The following is a 21317-nucleotide window of genomic DNA, read 5'->3' on the forward strand; positions in this document are numbered from 1 at the left end:
CTTCTTCTTCTTCTGAACTGTCTTCTAAGAATTCGTTCACACTCTTTTTTATTGCCGTCATAGAATGATCAGGGTCCAAACATTGCACTGCTATAACATCTTGTTTTACTTTTGGAATAATAATTGCATTATCTTTCTTTACACAAGTTGGAAGGATTTTGCCATCATACAAGAGCTCATCTACTGTTGAATTACATTAGTTAGAGCTAGGACAATCATCATATTTCAAAATTATTAGCGAATAAGTGCTAATTTGGTCATTTGTTATTTGTGCAGGTATAGTTGGTGATACTTGTTTTAGCACGAATATCCCTGAAAGGATCCGGCCTGAAGATTTAGTAGTGTAGGTATCTAGTTCTAATATTTAAGGAAAAATGTACAGTGATGAATGAAATAAATTATATAAGAGCAATAATGTTTATGTTTCCTGGATAAGTTGAATGATAATAAAGAAAGTAAGAAGAAAGAGTAGTAAAAATAACAAGCTAATTATATATGTTTTTTGTATATTGCTTCGTATGCTTTACAAATGTTCCTCCACTCTATTTATACACTTTCTATTCTAACGTTAAGATTTATTTTACGCTCACCCTGGTTGTTGAAACCGTCTCCTGATTAATAGGGAATGTGCCCTATTAATCCGGTTGACTTATTCTAACTCAACAACTTCTCCTTTTTCTATTCTTGCCCGTTGTAGTTTATGGAAATTGCATGTTCTTGTAGTTGGAGTTAGTCTTCCGTAAAAATAGAGCATGTGCATAATTGTCTTGTTGATTTGCTGATTATTCATCCTACTGGAGATTCTCACCAGGCTACCCTACTATTGCTATCCGGCCTCTTGAGCAGCTTTCCTGTCAAATAATAACTGTAATTGTCCGGACTCTGGTTGCCCCAATCAGCCTAATTAAGTCAGGCTAGACTGAAGTCAGACCAGGCTAAATTGGACCTAACAATTGCCCCTTGACATTTTACCCGTGCTGGATCAGGCCAGGGGTGAGATGTCAATTTTACCGGGCTCAAAAATAAAAAAGAATCACAATTACTCAATGACTCTTAGACTTCTAGTGACCGTTAGATTATGTCACGCTGACAGTTTTGCTATTTCTAGGGTTTTTACACCGTTATTCTTCTCCTATAAATACGGTATTGATGGTGAGTTTATTCTTCACCAAAAATTTTCTACTTCTCTCACTATATTCTCTCTGAAATTCTTTCTTATCTTCCCAGGAATTTAGTCTGCTACATGCAATTCTTCAATAAATCTCATTAATCTTTCACAAAAATCTTTATTTAAAGAAACAATAAAGAGTATGGGAGCCAAAAAACATCCTGCTTCTCAGAAGGCTGCAGCTGAACCTGAACCAGCAGATATCCACGAAGAGGAGGTGGTTGAGATTGATCCTCCTGCTCGTGCTTTAGCGTTTAAATACCAGGATTCTGTTTTCTCTGCTCTCCGATCACTTGAATCCTCTTTTCCTGAAGAGAATCTGTTGAAAACGAACTATGATAGGGTTTTAAGGGAGAAAAAATTGATCCCTGATTCAGCTAAGGTTTGGATCCCTGAATCTTATCCGGTCAGAGCTAATTGGGTGTCACCTGGCTGGTTCTGCATCTATGAATGGGCGTTCAAGGCTGGTTGTAAGTTGCCTTTTACTCCTTTGATGATTGATACTATCCGAGCCTTGGAAGTATCACCCTTCCAAATTATGCCAATGGTTTGGAAACTTGTCCATTCCATTGAGAATTTATGTACTAAACATAAACTTACAATTACTGTCAATGACATCAAGGCAGTATATCACCTGAAAAACCCCTCTACTGGTCGTTTTAATTTAAGAATTAAGTAAAAAATGTCTCCATTAATTACTAATCTGGATTCTGGAGACGATAAAGGCTGGGGGAAGACTTACTTATTCATCCGGACTGACACCCTGGGGTCTGGCCTGGATTATCCTAGATATCCTCCTTTGGAGAGTGGTAGGTGTCCTGTATTCTTGATTTGCATTTTATATTGTATGAATTCGAAATATTTAATTTTTACCTGAGTATTTTGGGGGTGATTGCAGCACCTGACTGGAACTTTGATCCTCTTGATGAGGAATCCGTTTCAAGGATAGAGGCATTTCTTGCTCTTCCCGAGGAATAAAGGACTTGGCCTGGTAGTCTGGGTTGGGATTTGTTGCCCCGGTACTTGAAGCCTAAGCTGAGTGTAGTTAAAGTGCCCAGAGGCAAGCCCAGCTCTACTGCTCTCTCCTGTGTGTCTTCTTTATATTTTTGTGTTGACTACTGTCTTCTTGTTATTTCTTTCCTGCTACTTATTATTATTATTTTTATTCAGTATATAGGCCTTCTGCTAGACTGGCTAGCTTCAGTGCAGCCGACTTGAAGGCTGGGGTTACTAGGATTTCTGAGCAATCCAAGAGTTAAGAGGCTACTGGTAGTGGGAGCGACAAGAGTCTTGATATTTTGGTTTCTGATGTTCAGCCTCATAAAGTGTCGCCCAGGCTTGTGTGCCCAGAGGTTGTCCAGCCTTCCAAGAGGAGAAGAGAGGCTACTATCTCTGAGGAAGAAGGGGGAGAAAAGGAGCCTATTCGGGCCCAACCAATAAAAAACTTCAAGGGGGTGCCTGCTCAGTTGGATGATATGGATGCTGCTCGAGCACAGATAAATGATTTTTCTACCAATGTCAGTGGCCTGCTTTTATCTGATAATGCCCTTGAATCTTCTACTAAGGTTGTGGCTCTCCTGTCTTCTCTTATGGCAAAGGCTGCTGCTCTTGCTTCTCAAGCCAAGGAGGTTAGTTGCAAAGGGTTTATTACCTTTATTATTATGTATTTTTGTATTTCCTTTTTTCCCTTGGGTTTGGTTAATTGGTTTCCTTTCATCCTTCTATAGGGCATGGATGCTGGGCTAATTACTGTTGGTCAGCTCAAGGATGCCCGGGCTAAAATCATTGGCTTGGAAGAAAAATTGGAAAAGGTTAACCATGATTTGCACCCATCCAGGGGTAATGAGTCAATACTTCAGTCTCAGCTAGGGTCAGCCAGGGAGGCATCTAAGGCTGCTTAGGTTTGTGAGGTGGCTGGAAAAAATGATGAGAAAGCAGCCAATCAAGAGCTCGAAGCTGTAAGGGAAGAGCTTGAAGCTGTTCAGAGAGAGTTGGCTGCTAAGAAGCAGGCAATGCAGGATCCTCTGAGGAAAAATGAAGATCTTGGTGCTGAGAAGGAGCTGGTGGAGGCACGGCTTACTGATGTTACTCAGTACTTCTTTGGGAAATGATGGGTTGATGCTATGAGGGATCCGGAATCTAACAGGGCTAAGTGGGATCCAGATCGGGACGAGACAGCTCTGGACACCCAGTATCCTAACTTGGCCAATATGGGTCATAAAGAAGAAGTAGACTCTCCTCCTTCCAAGGAAAAATCTGCTGATCGGGAAATGGTAGAAGGTTGTGGGTCGGTTTCTGATTCGAAACCTGTTTAGACTTGTGTTTTTGTTTTTTTTTTGTTTTGACCCATCCAGGGGGGACGTTCCTGGAATGGATACTTGTTTCTTTTTCAGGTAATTTTGGGTATATCGTTTCTGGGGTTGATGTTTTTGGAATGAACATTTTGTTTCGATCTTTAAACAATCGATCTTTGATGGTTTATCTTTGTGTTTTGGATAGTTGGATAAGGCATATTTGTAGTATTGGATGTGTACTGGATCGGGCCAGTTATTTAACTGGATCAGGCCAGGTTTCGTTGCACTGGTTTTGGCCAGGCTTTTGTGTCATAGGTGGGGTTATTGCCTGTCTGGAGGGCTTATGTCCCATGCCTGTCTGGAGGGCTTATAACCCATTTATGATATACAATCAAGAAAAAGTTTTCCCAAGTTTGTATATTTGAATTAAGCTCAGTATTTTAAGGCCTATTTTTACAACTGAAAGTTGGATATTTTTTGTATATGAGTAATATGTATGCTAGTGGAGTGGCCCTCAATCTTGAAAATTTGTTTTAAGTAAGGTGTTAATTGAATGCATTATTTTAAACAAATATTGAAGATTCTACTTGGTAGGGGAAAAAAGAAAAACGAGAACATTAACAAGTATTTAGGCACATAATAAGAAGAATCATATAAGACATTTATTCATATAATGGTAAGTATCATACATTTAGTTGCATATCAGGCGAGGCAAAAAGAGGTAAGGTAAAGATTTTACCTGGGCTGGGGGATATATTTTATATCTGAATTATTTTTAAATGTGCAACATTCCAAGCTCTGGGGATCATTTCGCCATCCAGGGTCTGTAGTCTGTAAGCGCTCTGACCAACTATTGAGTCGATCAGGTAGGGACCTTCCCAGGTTAGGGCCAAATTGCCTGCGTTTTTCTCCTTTATATTTTGAAAAACTTTTCTGAGGACGAGGTCTCCTATCCTGAATACTCTGGCTTTAACAGTCTTGTTGTAGCTTTTGGCAACTGTTTGTTGATAGGCTGCCATTCTAATGCTGACTGCATCTCTCAGTTCTTCTGTTAAGTCCAGGCTATCCTCCATTAGAGGTGTATTGCTTGTTATTGTATTCAGGTTGCATCTGGCTGATGGGATGTCGACTTCTGCTAGGATTACTGCTTCACACCCATAGACCAAGGAGTAGGGGGTTTGGCCTGTGGATGTTTTAGGCGTGGTCCGGTCAGCCCAGAGGACCAAAGGGAGTTCTTCAGCCCATCTACCTTTCCTTTTTTCTAGCTTCTTCTTGAGACAACTGATTATTACTTTGTTGCTGGATTCTGCCTGGCCATTGGCTTTTGGATAACCTGGCGTGGAGGTCACCAGGTTGATATTCCATTGAGCACAGAAAGCTGCTATTCTTTTTCCGACGAATTGCGTGCCATTGTCACATACTATTTCTGAGGGTATGCCATATATGCATATGATGTTACGTTTGATGAATGCTATGACATCCTTATCTTTGACTTGCCTGTATGAATCAGCCTCTATCCATTTGGAGAAGTAGTCAGTTATTGCTAGCCTGAAAACTTTTTGCCCGGGTGCTTGAGGTAGTTTTCTTACTATATCCATGCCCCATTTCATAAATGGCCAGGGAGCGGATATGGAATGTAGCTCCTCAGATGGTTGGTGGGTATATAGTCCATGAGTTTGGCAGGCTTCGCATTTAGAACTGAATTCCAAGCAATCGGCCCTCAGGGTAGGCCAGAAGTAGCCTGTTCTGAGTAATTTGCTTGCCAGGCTCCTGTTAGAATTCAATAATCTCGTAAGATTACATATTCATATATGAATTAATTTATTTGGTCATAAAATAAATACAAGATCTTATGCAGGCAAACTAAAACAAGATTAGAGAAGAAATCGTCAATCTTACTTTGGGATTTCGGATTTTTGGGCACCAACAAGATCTCCTTCTTGTTAGTTCTTGAGCTTTCCAACAATGGATGAACAAGGGTCAAATTAGAACCTCTCCCAAAAGCATATACCCAAGGAATAATTTTAATAACTAATATTATTATGAACTAGTAATGATATTAGTCTTACTTAAAATTTGACACAAAAATAAATTTTGTTCTCTTGTGTTTTTCGGCCAAGAGAGGAATGATTTATGAGGGTTTTATTTCTCTAAGTTTTCACAATTGTAGAGAGAATTTTTCTAACACTAGAAAAATTTAGTAAAGTGGTGAATCAATAATAGAGGAAAAAACCTCTATCTTTTCCTCTAGAAAACCGGTGGGGAGGGGGGAAGGGTGGCCAATGCATGAGCTTGTATTCTTCCCAAGAAATAATAGGTTTGCATGGCTATTCACTAGGGTGATCATTGTGTTTTCCATTTAAAATAATTAACACAATTTAAAAACCCTAACCCTCCCCATACCGGCACACTTAACATAAACTGGAAGGTCCATTTTATTTTTGTCATTTGTCAATTGTGACATATGTGACATGTTACTTGACATGTGAAATTGTAATGTATTTTTAACATATTAAAAATCAACATACTCATATACAAAATCGACTAGTAATTCGTAATTACTTGTACCAAAACGGTTTATCAAATTATAAATTACAACGTCTTGTATTTATAATAAATTATTCATTCAATTTCAATTTCAATTGTTTCGTAAACAATAATTTTATCTAAGTAATAAAACAATTCTATTACTTAGACCGTATCTAATTTAATCGAATTATAATAAGACACGTTAATCTTACTCACAAATCATCCGTCAATTTTAAGCAAATTAATTAACTCGTATCGGCATACGATTAATTAAATAATCAATTAAGAGTATTTCCCTACAGGTATGACTTAAGGGGATCAACTGATCACCACCGTCGCACGACAGTAATGTCAAACTCTAGTCAGCCAATCATTACCGATATCTGTGGACCAGTTCACAGTAAAATATTACATCCCACATGTATTCTAAAAAATGAGATTTAAACATGTGATCATTATGATCGACAGTTGTGATTGCATTATTGTCGGAAGACACATATTCCAACAATCTCCCACTTGTCCTCGACAAGTGTGCGTCACCAACTCTCTTATCCTATTACTATCTCCCACTCAATGCAAGGTGTCTTTCAGGTCGTACTTGCAAGTGATCATATCGAGAGTGGTTTCCTCGATCTGGAGAATAACTGATTGACCGGAATTATCTACCATAGATACCTTCCGAGCGTGGCCACGCATTTACAGTTTATTACTCCTCGAGTGGCCCTGAGATATTGTTTTAACCCTGACAAGGGGTGGACAATTCCTATCGCACTATTCCCTTCGATTAGCCACAGCCATCATCACCGAAAATATGCCCATTTGACCCCATTTACGAAGGTCGTAGTAACATAAATCAAAGTTAATCTGAAACTGTGCCACCTTAGGCGAACAATCTTTACTCAAAGAATTGACTCTTTAGAATACTATAGTAGCTCTTGCCACGACCAGGCTATATAAATTTGCCAGAACTCTATAAGCGGTCATTAGCCCGACAAAGTGTTCCTAACAGTCTGCCTATGTGATCGACTAGTCATCTCACATGACTCCATGGCACTTGAACTTGCCATCAATCGCATCACACTCTAGTCACTTCGAGACGTCACCTCATGAAAGTGACTATGGGCGAATACAATGCTAATGCGTGTTCACTTTAACGGGGTTCAATTATCTCTACAACCCGTTTGGATGTAACAATGTATAGGGTGAGTTAATAATAACTCAAACGACTAATATGGACATCACATTCGGGTAGTCAATACCATATTACCACCTTGTGATGTATATTGTAAGTGTGTAAACACTAGTCATTTGCAACATGAGTTTAACACACCATGTGTCCATGTGTTCAAACTCTTGAATTGCATTTTCCTTTATTTTCATGTTTGTCTTACATAGCATGAATCTTACCAAGTACATATCTAGTTACCCTGACTAGGTTTCGGTTCTTTATTTTGAGAGAACTTTCTTGTTGCTTATCACATAAAAAACGTATTATGGTGGACGACATAACTTGCACTAGTCAAGTGTTCTTCCAACTCATAATGTACCAGGTATATGTTTTGTAGGATCTTGCAACAATTGTCAAGATGATTAGCTTAGCATATCTCATAAGTCCTAGTAAATTTGAAAATACTAGTTTTGAGTAACTTCTTACTATAACCAAGTATCTTTTCAAACTTCTTATTTCTCTTTTTAGCTTAAATAGCTTAGGATTTTCATAAATCCTTACGCGTTTTCGAACTTCAATATGTGCAACTTCTTGTCACATACACTACTACAAATGAGCACTTGGGCCACGGCTAAATTTGTGGCGCAAGTGTTAAATTTCCGTGGCTAAATCATTTGGCCACGGGAATACCTTCCGTGACGCAAGTGGCCGTGGCAAAGAGATGGCCACGGGAAAAACAAGAACGTGGCTATTATTAAATTTTTGGCCACGGATTCTCTCGTGGCTAATAACTCCCGTGGCCAAAAAAATATATATGAAATTAAATAAATAAAATGGTAAATAATTTTTTTTTTCACCATCGATATTTTATCATATATGGAATAGTGACAATCTCAGTACTGATTTCGCTAGTTAACTCGATTCATTTGAACGTTCACCGGTCATGCATTCGCGCGCATCAAAGAGGCTTCCCAGGAGGTCACCCATCCCAACACTACTCTCACCTGAGCACGCTTAACTGTAGAGTTCTTTTGATGTGCTACCGAAACTGAAAGTTAATTTTGTTGATATAATTAGTACTTCTAATCCTTTTAAGTTTATTTTTTTCTTTTCAATATTTACCTTTAGTACTATTTAATTACAAAAATGTTACATGATTTACGAATTTTTGTGGGAAAAACATTATGTTGGCTAAAACAATCAAATTTTCGATGTTACCCTCCCGAATAATGATTTTGACGTCATTTTTTTGCCCGCGTTAGGAAAACCATTTTCTCTAAAAAGTAAACTTAATCGTTTTTTCCTAATATTTTTTTATTTCTTTAGTTTATCGACATTCTTATTTTTATTTCTCTTGTACTCATGTTTTCGTATATTATTTTTACGCAAATATTATTGTATGACCGTCGTACATACGATATGAAAAATTAACCGTTTTTTGGTAAAATAATGACCACTTTTTATAACTTAAGGTCTTTTTTCCTCCCAAATGGGGTCACTATTAACCAAAAAGTAATCACGTTTTACTCAAGAAACATGAAAAACATTGTCGTACAACATCATCGCTTATTTTCTTAAACTGATTTCTCTTTGTTATAATTTATCATTTTTTTCTCAAATTTTTCACATTTTTTGCACATGTGACATTAAATTATTATAATTTCTATATTTTCCCAGTGATGTGCTCATTTTCAATGGAAAAAATTTCTCCATATCGAATTTTGGGTAAATTGATAAAAACTACCAACTTTAGTCATCTTTTACATAACCAATAATTAGTAATCACTACCAAAATATTAACTTTTTTCTACGATAGGTATCAAGTCGCCTTCTTGCTCTATTTTCTTTTTCCTACTTTAAAGGTGTTTTCTTCTAAGAGAGAGATTTTGGAAGTGGGTGAGTGGAGATTTGTACTTGAATGATAACTTTTTGGATTTTCTCAAGTAAGTTGAGATTAGATTTTCAGGCGACTTAGTACCGGTTGTAGAAAAAAGTTAATATTTTGGTATTGATTACTAATTATTGATTATGTTGGTACTGATTATGAAAAGGTCATTATATTGGTAATATTTATCAATTAACCCTTGAATTTTTTATATTGATAATTTTTCTGATATGTTTTTTTCTTAATTGATTTGTGGAAGATCATTTTTTTTCTTTCATTTCTCAGCGCACTTATTTTATTTAATCAATTTTGTAATCTAATTGTCGTTTTTTTTCACTCCTAAAAAAAAATTTCCCAAACTTTTTTTCTCACCAAGTTAAATTATATATCAAATTCAAAATTTTCTACAAATATCTCACAAATAAAGTTGTAAATCAAATTTTGAATAAACCAATTTGACAATATGTTAATTTTAGATTTATCAAAGATAGATGATAAATAACTTATTTATTTAATTTTATATGCTATGTCTTTAAATGTGATACAATCATTTAAGATTGTTATTCAAGATTATAATGTTTTAATTAAAAACTTAAAAGAAATTCACGACTCTAATAAACAGAATTATATATTAAAACAAATTTCTTAAATTAGAAATGTTTTGAAAAACCTCCAAAACATAATTGTGATTTATGAAAGAATAAAAAAATTTGGACGATAAACATTTCTTTGCTTGCATATAAATTTATAAAATTTTAAAATTTTTTATAAAAAAATTAAAACAATAATAAAATATTAATTAAATTAATCAAAGTGTTTGCAAAATATTATATTTAAATGCATTTTCATATTATTTATATTTGATTAAATTTCTTTTCGATTTTAAGTTTGCCTTAACATGAAAATATCTTAATTTAAGGCAGAAAAGATACTCGCCACGGGAGTTTGTTAGTTTGTGGCTAAATTTTTTTTTTGGCCACAGAACAATTCGTGGCTTATTAAATTTTCGTCACGGGTGTGACATAGTTCATGGCTAAAATGATTATTTGCCACGGGTGTAGCCTATTTCGTGGCGCAAGTGACTTTTTGCCACGGGAAAAGTTATCCCGTGGCATAATTTGTTTTCCAAAATAATGAATACATTTTTCCCGTGGCTAAGCTGAATTTAGCCACGAATTCTAAATTCCCGTGGCATAATTCGTTGCGCAAGTGACAATTTGTTGTAGTGATAACAGAGTGTTCTATCAAACATTAGAATAGCTCATTAGTTCTCCTCGAGAATTCATGACGATTGTTATATGGCTTACCAATGACTCATCATGCTCTTAAGCATATGATTCATTATAGGACATGTGCATGATTATTCTAATGGCGGAAATATTAGTAATCTTAAATCATGTAATCAACCATTCTTAGGTTCAATGAATGACCGTGACTGCTTATGGTAATTCTATTTTCATCGATATGAATAACCTACGTTTCTTGTTGATTTGATGTGCATATCTCAATGCCTATCCAACATCCCACGTGATTGGATTCATCGTAGTCCATTTTCATCCAAAATTAAAAACTCAAATACTTCTTTGTGAAAGATAGTACTAGCTCGTCATTCTCAATGAGTGATGAGTTATAAATTTTAGAAGATGATAGCTCCCACTAAATTTCATGTCTTCACATGATAATTTCAAACTCCCACTTAATCCCACATGTTTCGTATTTGACTACTCAATCGAAACATTTCAAGAATTGAAATCAATTTTGCTTTGCCAAGTTATTAAGATAAAACCATATATGTTCCCAACATATCTTTTCAAAATACCTATTTTGAAAAGGTTTCAATCTTAAACTTATGGAATGAGATTTTAATCTCTAACTCATTCATTTTTATAATGATGCATAGCAATGTCATCACTTAAATGCTAAATCCCATTTAATACACGTCATTCTCAAAATACCCTTTTCGGAAGGAGGTTTTAACCATTTCATTTTCATAATGAGGTTAAGTAACGACACTAGCGTGGTTAACAATTAACTTAGCTTTTGTAGATATCGACATATCTTTCTTTGCAACTTTTAAGCATAAATCTCATTTATATTCAAGGATTCAACTTTGTTTCATTTAGGCTCTTAAGTAAATATCAATATTGAAACTCTATTTATATCTAGGTCATAAACTAGCAAAATTTCTTGTTGAGACTTTTCTTTAGTCATTATCTTTCAAAAACTTTCTTTTGGTCTCCTCGTGTAGTTATCTTAAGAACATATTCTTTTGATTACTTCACTTGGTCTCTTTTTTCATGTAGATTTCATCTATTCGAGACCATAGATCGCATCTATTCATGTATACTATCTATTTTGGTATACAAGTCATTCTTTCATTCGTAGATCTCATTTACTCAAGCATACAAATTATTCTTTGTATTCTTTGTGTCTTCATTTTTCTCCCACTCTATCTTTAGAATAAATACACTAGATATTCAAAGATAGCTTTATAAGAAACAAATAATGATTTTGAAGTAGAAGGAGGATTATCTCATAGATTGACTAATAGATTTTAGATTTGATGAGTGTACTTGGTAATTGACATTCCTTTAGGAGAGTTCATCAACTCAACATCACTTTATAATTGATCATACACAAGCCTCAAGCTTGTGGACATATAATGAATCCTATCATTATACTTGTCTATTGGATCACTTTAAATAGATGATCATATGTTTCTATGTGCAAGCATATAAAAGACGAATTTTTAGAACAAACAAATACGATAAAAGGGGTGACGTGGGTTGTAAGCTAAGCCACCAAAATCCAAAATGCAACCATTGTTTAAAAGGATAAACCATTTCCATGTCGAACACGGAAATCAAAATAGTTCTAAAATTCATAACATTAAAATAAAGACAATAATAAAAGCCAAGCTTCATTGGTAGCTACTCCTAGCTCCTTCATGATTTCTTAAGCTTGCTTCTTTTTTCCCTTGTCTTTGCTTGGAGGAGGCCCTATTTACAATAAAAAGGGGATACATTATCACTACTTTGTATTAAAATACCATAGTTGAATTAGAAACACAAAAGAAAGGATAGTCATTTACCTACTGGAGTGATCTTTCCAGCTTTGATGTCACCAAGATACTTAGAATAATTCCTCTTCCAATGTCCAACACCATTACAATAATGGCATTTACCAAGAGGACCCTTCTTGGTTTTGGAAGTTCTAGCTTCAAAAGTCTTAGCCTTGGTGGACATAGGAGCTTGCCTCTTACCCTTTTTCCCATTCTTCATGAACTTCCCCTTGCTCTTAGTGCTTATATTAAGCACATCCTTAGGTGGGTTAACATTTAGCCCCATGTCTCTTTTGGCTTGCACAAGTAACTTGTGCAACTCTTCAAGAGACATGTCCTTGTCTTGCATATTGAAATTCACCCGGAATTGTACATATGCTTTGACTTTGGATAAGGAGTGAAGAATCCTATCAACAATGAGCTCCTTGGGGATTTCAACCTTTTGAATTTTCAATGTCTCGACTAGCTCCAATAATTTGAGCACGTGAGGGCTAACCTTTTGGCCCTCCTTGAAATCGAGATCAAAGAATACCGAGGCCGCCTCATATTGGACGATCCTCAGTGCTTGTGAGAACATTGTCATAAGTTTGGAATAGATTTCATAAGCGGTGCCCATTTTAAAGGATCTCCTTTGAAGATCCGCCTCCATAGCAAAAATCAACACATTTTTCATAGCGGCGGATTCTTTGTGGTAAGCCTCATATGCTTCCCTAGTGGCGGCACTCGACCTAGCATTAGGTTCGGGTGGAGAGGGCTCAATGAGGTAACGAAGCTTGTCGTCACCTTGAGCGGCTAATTTGAGTTCGGCATCCCAATCGGAGAAATTTGACCCATTCTTTTCAAGTTTACAACGATCCATAAAAGATCGGAGCCATGAAACATTAGTAAGTGTGGTGGCATTGGTGTTTGGTGCGGCCATTTGTTATGAGAAATAAAAGTGGTCTACAAAACAAAAATAGAAGGAATAAAACACTTGTCGTTTTTTTTTTTAAATAATAATAATACTCGTAAATTTTAATTTAAACAAGTTTTATTGCATTTATCTAGTGACCTCTACCCAACTTGATAAATGATTCCAAGACCCAAATTCTTATCAACTTGGGCACGCTTTGGCGATACAACCCTCATCAATATAACTCGGTGGATTAACTCTTTAATCGATTCTACTTTTAGAACTTTTGGTCGAGAAAATTACATTAATATTTATCTTTAGCCCCAAACACATCCGGCTATGGTCGAGAATACTTTTGTTGAGTTCAACCCAAATTTCGAATAAATGTGTCCATGATCCAAATCCACATTAACTTGGGCACGCTTTAGCGATACAACCCTCATCAACACGAATTCGGTGGATAGACATTTATCACCCACTTCCCCTACGTAACAAGGTTTGTACCCCGGTTTGGTCGAGCGCACTTCCTCACGAAATAGGTTTTTATGGTTTCTACTTTTTGGTAAGGCTAAGTCTCAATTGTTTATTTTAGCGAGAGGTCATGTCAATTTATTATTTATCACGTTTTAAGTGAACTAAAGCGGTGAACTATGATATTTTTAATTGACACGGTCGATAAACTCGATTTAAAATGAAATGCATGTTTAGTTATGGCGATTTAGCGATGCATGCAACATATAAATAAAATGCAAAGCATAAAAATAAAATCCTAGTATGGCCTCCTAAAAAAGTAAATCTAATAAACTATTACAAATTCGGAAACCAACTCGTTTGGTCCCTTGAACTTCGGTCTTGGTGCGCATCTCGAGGTAACACTTTCTTTGATGGACCGCCTTCTCGAATGACACCGTCTTCAAGGAACTCCGGAATAAATAAATTACAAAACGAATTACATAATTTCCTATTATACATTTGTAATAAAAATAAAATAAATCTATTAAATTACAAAACGGTGATACGAGATCACAATAATTACAACCGAATCGATATTCCCATACATTTCGGGTAATACCAATTAAAAACTAAGGCCATACTAAGTAAAATTACATAATTTCAAAAAATTACATAAAACTAAAATATGACAATCTTAAATAAAATGCAGCATTATAAAATGTACGAACATGCTTAATTTTATGCTAAATCGCCTTTTAAGAGCCAATATCGTATATTTATCGGTTTTTATGGATTTGCGTGATTATAACTTGTTAAAATCACAATAATTACATAAATTCATATTTATGTACAAGTTAATTACCCTAACCATCTTAGGACTCAAAACTTAGTCTTCACTAATATTTTGACAATAACTCAACTTGATTTCTTAATATTGTTCATTATGGACCAAAAATACAAAATTATGCTATAAACTTCAAATTAAATTATAAAAATTTCAAATAATTTCAAAATTTGAAATTTATGAACATTCTGGAAAAATACCATGACTCATAATGTTCAAAACTTAGGTTAAAAATTTCGAAAAATATCGAGAAAAAACAATGTTGCGGTTTATCGGTTTTAACAAATATGACCATTAAAATATGGGAAAAATTATTTTCATCAACTTATCACTTTTAGATCTGAAATATATGATAAAATGCAACATGTGACGTTTTTCTTTAGTCATGAAGTATGTTTTAGCATTATTACTAATTATAGTCACTATTTATGTGATTTTTCATCAAAAAATTCATAAATCATGCAAAAAGACTTCACTATAGCCGAATATCTTACACATATCTTGTAAAATTGCATGTGACAACATACTAAATTTCCATAATCAGATTCGAAATATAACTCATATTAACCTATTTACCCATTTAAATACGATTTTAACTTATAAAATTCATATTTCGAGCAAAACAACTTATTTTAATATGAAGATTTACAGGCCATCAGTATGTATTACATGTGAAAACATATCCAAAAACCACTGGAAAATTCGAAGGTTAGCTATTTTTCGTCCAAAAATGACATTTTTATGATAAAAATCGCATTTTAATGCCAATAATATATAAAATGAACAATAAAATCCATAAATAAACCAAAATATCCTAAAAATCACTTAGGACCAGAAACTTTTAACATGCAAAGTTATTTATAGGTTTATCTTCATAAATCCAAATTAATTAGTTTTGTATGTTAATCTTATAACTCCGAAAAACCATAAACCGATTTGCATGCAAACAACCTAAGGCTCTGATACCACTTTTTAGAATTTAATAATCTCATAAGATTACATATTCATATATGAATTAATTTATTTGGTGATAAAATAAATACAAGATCTTATGCATGCAAACTAAAACAAGATTAGAGAAGAAATCGTCAATCTTACTTTGGGATTTCGGATTTTTGGGCACCAACAAGATCTCATTCTTGTTAGTTCTTGAGCTTTCCAACAATGGATGAACAAGGTTCAAATTAGAACCTCTCCCAAAAGCATATACCCAAGGAATACTTTTAATAACTAATATTATTATGAACTAGTAATGATATTAGTCTTACTTAAAATTTAACACAAAAATAAATTTTGTTCTCTTGTGTTTTTCGGCCAAGAGATGAATTATTTATGAGGTTTTTATTTCTCTAAGTTTTCACAATTGTAGAGAGAATTTTTCTCACACTAGAAAAATTTAGTAAAGTGGTGAATCAATAATAGAGGAAAAAACCTCTATCTTTTCCTCTAGAAAACCGGTGGGGAGGGGGGAAGGGTGGCCAATGCATGAGCTTGTATTCTTCCCAAGAAATAATAGGTTTGCATGGCTATTCACTCGGGTGATCATTGTGTTTTCCATGTAAAATAATTAACACAATTTAAAAACCCTAACCGTCCCCATTTCGGCACACTTAACATAAAATGGAAGGTCCATTTTATTTTTGTCATTTGTCAATTGTGACATATGTGACATGTTACTTGACATGTGAAATTGTAATGTATTTTTAACATATTAAAAGTCAACATACTCATATACAAAATCGACTAGTAATTCGTAATTACTTGTACCAAAACGGTTTATCAAATTATAAATTACAACGTCTTGTATTTATAATAAATTATTCATTCAATTTCAATTTCAATTATTTCGTAAACAATAACTTTATCTAAGTAATAAAACAATTCGATTACTTAGACTGTATCTAATTTAATCGAATTATAATAAGACACGTTAATCTTACTCACAAATCATCCGTCAATTTTAAGCAATTTAATTAACTCGTATCGGCATACGATTAATTAAATAATCAATTAAGAGTATTTCCCTATAGGTATGACCTAAGGGGATCAACTGATCACCACTGTCGCACGACAGTAATGTCAAACTCTAGTCAGCCAATCATTACCGATATGTGTGGACCAGTTGACAGTAAAATATTACATCCCACGTGTATTCTAAAAAATAAGATTTAAACATGTGATCATTATGATCGACAGTTGTGATCGCATTATTGTCGGAGGACACATATTCCAACAGCTCCTGCCACCTTTATGATTGCCACGGTATCCTCCATGGATTTCTGATAGTATCTGTTCAGCTTCCTGTGGCTCCAGGCATCTGAGGTATGGTCCTGCCTGCGATGTCTTAAAAAGCACATTGTTATTAATAGTATATGAAGCAAATATTATTTTAAGTGCTCTGGCATCTTGTTTATTCAGGAGAAGGATTCCCTGCTGGAGCCAATCATAGTAAGGTTTTGTCCATGAATTGGCGACATATATTGGGAAAGTTTCATCTTGTTTATTTATTGCAGGTTGTAATAAATGTATGATAGGGATTTTATCAAAATCAGGGGGGCTGAAATTGGATCTTAGGCTGGCTAGGGCATCGACCTGGGTATTCAAGTCCCTAGGTATTTGATCAATATTAAAGTTACGAAATTTTCTTTTTAAATTTTGGATAACTTCTAAATAGAGCATCATTTTTGAGTCTTTTGCAGTATAGACTCCATTTACTTGGTTTGAAATAAGGAGGGAATCAGGACGAACCTTTAAGTTTTGTACACCAAGGTCAATACATACCTTTAATCCAGCTATTAGGGCTTCATATTCAGCCTCATTGTCGGTAGCTTCAAATGCACAACTTATAGCCTGTACTATCTTATCCCCCATGTGGCGATTTTAGGACTACGCCTAGGCCGGTACCCTTCATGTTGGCTACACCGTCGACAAACAGGGTCCATTCTAGGTTTGTCTGGTCATTGGTCAGTCTGTTTACTTCTTTTATCAGGCCGGGTTCTAGGGTTGGACTAAAATCAGCCACAAAGTCTGCTAGTGCCTGTGACTTAATTGCTGTCCTGGGTTCAAAGGTTATATTGTAGGTACTTAGCTGGACTGACCACTTGCACATTCGTCCGGATAGTTCTGGTTTCCTAAGTACAGACTTAATAGGAACATTGGTTCTGACTATTATAGGGTGACTTTCGAAGTATGGTCTTAATTTGGTACAACTCATAATTAAAGGTAAAACATATTTTTCAAGTAGGCCATACCTGATCTCTGCATCTAGTAGACTTTTACTTACGTAATAGACAGGGTGTTGCTGTATGTCCATTTCTTTGACCAGAACTGCACTGACAGTAGTCTCAGTGACTGACAGGTATACTATCAGGGGTTCGTCTTTGACTGGTTTTGCCAGCAAGGGCGGAGAGGATAGGTATGATTTCAAATCTTCAAAGGAAGCTTGGTGATCTGGGGTCCACTGGAAGTCTTTATTCTTCCTGAGCAGGTTGTAAAATGATTTGTACCTCTCTGATGACCTTGAAATGAACCTGTTCAGGGCTGCTAATCTTCCTGTCAGCTTTTGTATGTCTTTGACCGTTTTTGGTGGTTCTAGCTCCAGGATGGCTTTGATCTATTCAGGGCTGGCCTATATTCCTCTTTTTGTCACCATATAGCCTAAGAATTTGCCTGCTGAGACTCCGAAATGGCATTTTTGTGGATTTAGCTTCATGTTGAATTTCTCCAAGATTTGGAATGCTACTTCCAGGTCATTGACGTGGTCTTCTTCCTTTTTTGACTTGACTACCATGTCATCAATGTAGACTTCCATGGTGACTCCAACTTGATCTTTGAACATCATGTTGACTAATCTTTAATAGGTTGCACCTGCATTTTTTAATTCAAAGGGCATGGCAGTATAACAATATACTCCTCTTTCAGTAATGAAGGCTGTGCTTTCCTGATCCGCGGGATGCATCTTTATTTGGTTGAATCCACTGGAAGCATCCATGAATGTTAACATCTCGTGGCCTGCAGTGGCGTCTACCATTGCATCAATATGTGGCAGGGGAAATGGATCTTTTGGGCAGGCCTTGTTTAGGTCGGTGTAGTCCACACAGACTCTCCACTTGCCATTCTTATTTTGGACAACTACTACATTTGCAAGCCAGTCAGGGTACATCACTTCCCTGATCATTACCATGTCCAATAGCTTGTCGACTTCTTGATTGATAATTTCATTTCTCTCTGCAACAAATTTTCTCCTCTTTTGCTGTACAGGCTTAAACGATTTTTCAATATTTAATTTATGAGTTATAATATAAGCATCTATACCAGTCATATCAAAATGTGACCAGGCAAAACAAGACATTTTAGTTTTGAGGAAGCTGACCAGATTGGGCCTGACTAAGTCAGGTGCGTCTGATCCTACAAGTACCTTCCTGTTAGGGAATTCTGGGTCCAGAATGACCTCTCCTGTTTCCATTTGTGATTGGGCAATATATTCTTTCCTGACATGGGACTTTAGTTGATATGTGAGGGACTTACCTGACTTTGAAGGTTTCAAAGCCTGGGTGTAACATTCCTGGGTTGCTTTCTGTTCTCCTCTAATGGTGGTTATCCCCCATTCGGTTGGTATTTTCACGCATTGATGATTTGTAGACGGGATTGCTTTGACGTTGTGGATCCAAGGTCTGTCCAGGATTACGTTGTACGAGGATAGGCAATCCATTACCCCGAATCTTTCATAGGAAGCTACACCTTCCACATAGGTTGGTATGCTAATTTCTCCCAGGGTGTTCTTTGTTTCTCCTCTGAATCCGACCAGGACACTAGATTTCTTGATGATTTTCTCTTCATCTATTTTTATCGCTTTAAGGACATCGAGCATCACCAAGTTGATTGAACTACCTCCGTCTATCAGGATTCTTGATACCTTAGCCTTGCCGATTTGCATGGTAATTACCAGGCTATCATGGTGTAAGTTTGGTACTCCCTGCAAGTCTGAGTCATCAAAAGTAACGACAGGTAATAATTTAGATCTAGAAGGGGGTTGAAGTTTAGACCCCCTGGCGATTCTTTTAGCAGCCGAGCTGGTTAAGCCACAGATTTCAAAGCCTCCGTTTATGAACTTGACTTCATAGATGGGGGGAAGAGGAGGAGGATCTCTGCAGTTTCCTGGATCTCTCTTGCCCGGTCCTTTATCTTTGTTCTTGGGCTGCTGGATTAAGTCTTTCAGATAGCCCTTATTTAGAAGGTAAGCCACTTGTTTCCTGAGCTAAATGCATTATTCTGTGGTGTGTCCGATATCCTGGTGAAAGTCACACCATCTTGTTGGATCTTTCCTGGGGTTGTCAGATTTCTTGGGCCATCTAACCATGTCTCCCAGGTTTTCCAAGCGTTTGCTCAATTCTGCAGTATTTATAGAGAAGTTATATTCAGGAATAGTTGGTAAGCTAGAAAGGTTACCTTTGTGTTCCTGTGCCATGTTGACTTCAGATCGTTCAGATCTGGAATAGGGTGATGATCTGGGGTTGCTTCCTTTCTGGTAGGAGCTCTTCCTGTTAGTGTGTCCATAGCTTTGCTTTCCTCCGGATGAGTTTGTTGTGAAGTTGAGATATTCTTCCAATCTGACATGCTCTAAGGCGATGGATTGAACAGTGGCAAAGGTTAGACAGGCTTTTTTGGTTAGGTATGCGTAGATGTCACTGCCAAGCAGAAATCCTTGCCTGAAAGCTTACATCGCTGTTTCTTCGTCGCATCTGGGAATGGCCACCTTTTCTTTGACAAATCTGGCTAGGAATTCTTTGAGGGATTCTTCAGGAAGCTGTTTTACCCTGAACAAAATACTGGGTCTCTTAGCCATGTCTCTGCTGCATGCAAATTGTTGATTGAAGGCATTGACCAGGTCTGCAAAGTTCCTGATACTTCCATTTGGGAGATTGATGAACCATTGCAACGCTGCTCCAGTCAGGGTTGTACCAAAGCCTTTACACATGCAAACCTGCCTGAGTTCACTGGGTATTGAGGCAGCTAACATCTTCTGTTTGAATATAACAACGTGGTTTTGTGAATCAGAGGTCCCATCATAAGTTCTCATGGATGGGACGGTAAATTTCTTGGGGAGATCAATCTTTCCAATTTCATCTGCAAAGGGTGAGTCAGCGAAGCTATCAATTTCCACCTCAGCCACAAGGTCTGGCACCCGGGTATATTTGCTATCTTGTTATGGAGTTTTGGGATTTCCTGAAGCATAGCCATCATTATGGCTGCTTCAGTCTTGTTTGTCTCGTTGTCAGGAATGATTTGCAGACCAGAGGAGGTATCCTTCTCCGGAGTTCCAAAACTGGAGAAATCAATTTGCTTGATGATGGATGAGAATGGGGTTCCTGGCTCGAATCTGGTTTTGGAGTCTGAAGCCCGACTTTCCAATTTCTTTCTCAAGTTAGACTCAGATTCCTTAAGCCTAGTGATCTCAGCCTCCACTTGAGCCGCCTTTTCCTGAATTGTTTCCAATTATTTGATCTTAGCCAAGGCAGCTGCCAATTGTTGTTCTGGGGTGAGTTCTGCCATTTTTATATCTGAGTATTAAATGGAAAATGATGAAGGAAATTTTTTGATTAATGAACTAGATGCCCCATGGTGGGCACCAATTGTTTTAGCACGAATTCCTCTGAAAGGATCCGGCCTGAAGATTTAGTAGTGTAGGTATCTAGTTCTAATATTTAAGGAAAAATGTACAGTGATGAATGAAATAAATTATATAAGAGCAATAATGTTTATGTTTCCTGGATAAGTTGAATGATAATAAAGAAAGTAAGAAGAAAGTGTAGTAAGAATAAGAAGCTAATTATATATGTTTTTTGTATATTGCTTCGTATGCTTTACAAATGTTCCTCCACTCTATTTATACTCTTTCTATTCTAACGTTACAATTTATTTTACGCTCCCCCTGGTTGTTGAAACCGTCTCCTAATTAATAGGGAATGTGCACTATTAATCCGGTTGACTTATTCTAACTCAACAACTTCTCCTTTTTCTCTT

The sequence above is a fragment of the Silene latifolia genome, chromosome Y, assembly GCF_048544455.1.
Source record: "Silene latifolia isolate original U9 population chromosome Y, ASM4854445v1, whole genome shotgun sequence".
Lineage (NCBI taxonomy): Eukaryota > Viridiplantae > Streptophyta > Magnoliopsida > Caryophyllales > Caryophyllaceae > Silene > Silene latifolia.